This window comes from Corylus avellana, chromosome ca1 (genome assembly GCF_901000735.1).
Source record: "Corylus avellana chromosome ca1, CavTom2PMs-1.0".
NCBI lineage: Eukaryota > Viridiplantae > Streptophyta > Magnoliopsida > Fagales > Betulaceae > Corylus > Corylus avellana.
The window spans coordinates 41,411,725-41,416,471 of record NC_081541.1 but is presented as its reverse complement, the minus strand read 5'-3'; the positions used below and the strand labels follow the sequence as shown (position 1 = coordinate 41,416,471).

General features: G+C 31.7%; 1 long non-coding RNA gene across 1 annotated transcript; it reads left to right on the top strand.

The window, feature by feature from the left end:
- The first annotated feature begins 923 nt into the window (after nt 1-923).
- Nucleotides 924-1,696, top strand: LOC132167081 (uncharacterized). Its single transcript, XR_009438653.1, has 2 exons — nt 924-1,254; nt 1,614-1,696. It is a non-coding gene; the product is annotated as an uncharacterized LOC132167081 (long non-coding RNA).
- Nucleotides 1,697-4,747: the final 3,051 nt, after the last annotated feature.

Below are 4,747 nucleotides of genomic sequence, written 5' to 3'. Positions count from 1 at the left end.
CACTTAATCATTAGTTTAACACTCTCCCTCACGTGTGGGTTCAAACTCCTTTTTAACAGGTGAGGCCCAACACGTGAAATATTCAATTTAAATGGGAGGTGAATTGACGGAGTCAAAGTCCAATCTCAGGACCTTTGGCTCTGATACCATGTTACCCCAAAAAAAAAAAAAAAAGGGGTGATATTTTCAGTAAAAAAAAAAAAAAAAACTGTAAATATTGTAGTAGTTGATAAATTCCAAGTGAGTAGTAGTTTGAAAAAAAAGGTGTAAAATTTGGGTGATAGTTTAGAGGGTAAAAGATATATTTTACTAAAAAAAAAGTACCAAACATAAAAAGGGGGGGGGGGTGTGGTAAGCTATTTATTTGAGTTAACCTTTTTATTACACTTATTTTATACGGGCTGACGTCACATGTTTTAAATAAGTTTTGATGCCATGTATTAGAAAAACAAAATAAAACACTTATAAAACACATTACTTCAACGAAAGTAAAATAATTGTAAAAAATGAGTGTAGTAACCTTACTTCTATCAAATTATGTGCTGTCATGTAATGATATGAGTTATTTTAATGAATTTGGTGAAGAATTAAACAGTTACAATAAGATAAGAATATGAGACAAAAGTGTCCAATTCTGATTAAACAACCATAAAAGTTGAACGAATTTGGCATGGGTAAAAAAGAGAATATTGACTTTCGGGCTGAGTGCTGTGATCTTATCTTAATTTTTCAACAATCGGTCAAATATTCAGCAATCTTTTAGAGCATTCCCAACAGCTATCTAACCATCTTCCTTATGTATAAGAATTCAAACTACTTTTTGTTTTCCTATTTACAAAAATTTCACAATAACTTCCCTTTATCATTGCTTACATCATTAACATATTATTTTTATTTTCATTAAAATAATATTTTCTTTTATTCTAAAAAAAAATATTATTTTTCTTTTCATCTCTCTCATCACCGTCTTCTTTCTCTCCCTGTCTTCTTCACTCTCTGTTTCCTTTCTTTTCTTTCCCCCCAGCCGCACCTCTCTCCCTTTCTCTATCTCACTCTCTGCCTCACTTTCCCCCCAGCAGATTCTCGCTCACGAAGACTGACGGGGAGAGAACAGGAGAGAAAGAGAGAGAGTGATGCAGAGAGAGCTGGGAGAGGGACGGAGAGAGATGGTGAGAGAGAGAAAGCACAGCAGATGGCCACGGCGAAGCCGTGAGTGGCTGGACAGCGGCTTTTGGGCTCAGAATCATTCCTTGGGTAAAATTCTCCTTCCTTTAGTTATGGGTATTTGATTGTGATGGGTTGATTCTCTGGGTATTCGATTTGGGTAATCAATTGTGTTCTTGAGGATTTTTGATTGTCTTGAGTGGCTGGTTGGGTGTTGAGTTTCGGTTCTAATTGAGGTGTTCTTAGAATCTGTTTTGAGATGGTTTGGCCGAATGGATCTTGAGTTTCTTGAGTTTTGGTTGAGTTGCTGAGTTCTGGAACGATTGAATCTCTTTGGGGAGGATTAATTTTGTGGGTTTTATTTGTTGTTTAATTTTGGGTGTAAATCCTTTGAGTGGCCGTGAGAGTGAAGATGGAGTATTTAAGATGGAGATTTGGTTTGTGTCCAGATGAAGTGCAGAAGAAGAAGAGGGCTGAGAAAATGGCTTGTGTCCAGATGAGGTGCATAAGAGGAAGAGGACGGAGAAGAACGGAGAAATTAATGGAGATGCGCATAAAAAGCGTAAAAAGATGTGAGAGGAGAGTGTTTTTTTTTTAATAATTATAATAATCATATGAATTGTTACAGTTAAACCCAAAATATTGAGTTAAAGCTGATAGTTTAAGAAATCATATAAAGAATATGTTGTAAGACTTTTTTGTGATTTTTTAGACATATTCTTTAAATTTAGGGATCAAACCCCTTTATAAAGAGAATGTAAGAATGCTCTAACAATTGATGGGATTGGGAAGCAGTAGTTTTCAATAAAGCTAGCTCTTTATATGGGATATTCATGGTGGCCTTCTTTACTTTTGGTAAAGCGTTGTGTACTTTAATCTTTTTATTATAGCGGGAGAGAGAGAGGGGGAAAGAGAGAGGACAGCAGATATTATTATCAGTGAGAAAAAGAGAGAAGAGAGCAGATGAGTGTGGCATTTAAAAGGAGGAGAGGAGCTCTCCTGTGCTCAAGCACTGAAGAGTAGTGAAGACCTTTCTTGGCAACATCTAGCATTTGCAGGTTCTTTATTCTTCATCTCTCATTTCATATATATATATATATTCTACTGCTGGTTTTAGAACACATATACGTCTTCTCTCTTCAATCCTATACTTTTTGAACTCATATACTTTGATTGTTATATGAACTCTGTATTTGTAGTCCTAGAAGACTAATTGCATGATTTGTATATTGTAGTGGGTTTATACCAAAATAAAGGTGCAAAAGATGACCTTTAATAGGCACTAGAAGACTAGCTAATTGCATGATTTTTTATGTGTTTTTCTTTTTAAATAATAATAGAGTACTCAGGTGTGCTACTATGTCTATAACACTAGGCTTGAACTGCACCATGGATATATCAAAATTGGAAACCGCTGCGAATTGTGCATGATATTGAAATTGCTTTGTGCTAAAAAAAAAAAAAAAAAAAAATTGATTTAGACCTTTGAATTACTGTGCATTTTGAGAAGACCTTTTCAAAATTTAAACACTCCCAATTTACACCACTTTTAATTTCAATTAATTTACCTCCCCCGTTAGATTTTAAACATTAAAAATGATAAAATGACGTTTATACCTTTAACTTTTTTATAAAATTGGCTTTGGCCACCCCCAACCGCCGGTTGGGGTGGCTTTCGGCCACCCTAATGCCAAAAATGAGGTGGCCAGCCACCCTTTATGGCAAAATTTATTTTGTTATTTTTTGTTTTTGAATTTTATTATTATTATTATTATTATTTTTTATATAATTACTTTTTTAAATTTTAAATATTATTTTATTATTTTAAATTTTTTTATGTTAATAAGACACATGACGGAATCTTGACCTTTTAATTAAAATGGATGGCTAGAATCCCTTAGTTTTAGAATTTGGAATCTACTTTATAATTTTATAATTTTAGAGGATTTTAATCCTCTATCAATAGCCTTCTTTTTTGATTTCTTCAGGTTGCTATGTACTGGACAGACAAAAAAATCTCAGCAAATCTTTGAAATGTTGTGCAAGATGACGTGAGTCTTGTTTGCATTGGATGACTAAAGTCCTGTGTCACTGTTTGCATTGAAAGCAGTGTAGCCTTAATTATGAGCTTGAAATGGTTGGTTCGAATTGAAATGATTTTTTTACAACTTTATCAATATATGACTTAGATAAGCCTAATGTTAGGTATCATCTAATTTTTTTTTAAAATTTTTTTTAAAGTTAATGTAATTTTTAAAATTGTCATTAAATTTTAGATGAGTCATACTTAAATTTTGATCTAATAGTAATTTTAAAAGTTACATCAACTTTAGGTATGGACCACAATCGATTGAGTTATCCCTTATGAACAAATAATACTTAGCATTACTCTTTGGAGAATGTTAAATTATTTTTAATAGATGATGTGATTTCAATTATGACAGACATGTATCAGTAAATTGTAAATTAATTATAACAATAATATTACCTTTTTTTTTTCTAAGCAAATTTACAAGAAAAAGGGGGGAAGAAAGCGTCAAAAAAAAGAAGAAAAAAAAAAATCCGTGGTATCTTGTAGATCTAAGCATGGTATTTCTAGCACCTTTTTTTTTTGTTGGTTTATTTGTGTCCTTTTATTTTCTTATCAAATATAAGATGCAATGCCTTTTATATGTCAAGTAGATTTCAAGATTGACTAAATTTCATTAATTAAAATGAATGAAGGCAATACAATTATTAGAGTACTAATTGAAACAAATTAGAGTAGCATAATAAAGAATGTTTTTTTGCAATCTCGCATATATCTTCACTAAGTTGACATAATTTATCTACCCTTTATTAAAAAAAAAAAAAAAATGTGGGTGGAGCAGATCAAATTAGCAGAAATGTACGCAATAATGCAAGGATTCTCAGTACAATATTAATAACATCAAATTAGTATGGGGGATCATGACCAACTTTTTTTTATAAGTCCTATTTTTCTTTTTGCAAGATTTTTAGGGAGACCATTTAGAGCCTGTTTGGGATTGCGTTTGAAAATCCTAAAAGTATTTTTAACACTCAAAAAACCCGTTTGAAGAAAAAAGTACTTGTTCAGTAAAAAAATTAAAAGCGCTTTTAATGGTCCAAAAAGCTTAAAAATGGCTAAAACGCACTTTTGGAAAAAACTTAAAAAATGAAGCTTTTGCCAAAAAGTTCTTTTTTGATTTAAAAGTTCTATTTTTCAAACGTAATACCAAACAGGTTTTTAAAGTAATTTTTTATTTTTGGGGGGGGAGGGGGGGGGGCGGCATGCCCAACTATTATTTTTTTAATTTTTCAAGAATTTTGGGAGGCCATGGCATCTGAGGCTCCTTTGTCTCAACCATTGGTTCTATTATGGAGATTAACATTTAGAGGATTATTTTTTTTTTTAATTTTTTTTTTTTTGTGAAACTCTAATATAACATGTTAGGACATTATTCAACCTAAAAGTTAAAGCTTATAATTTGGGTTTAACTATATATTATATTAACCACTCATATTTGTAAAAATTTTCTAATGTAAGATTCAATGTTTTTTACACTCACACGTATATAATTAA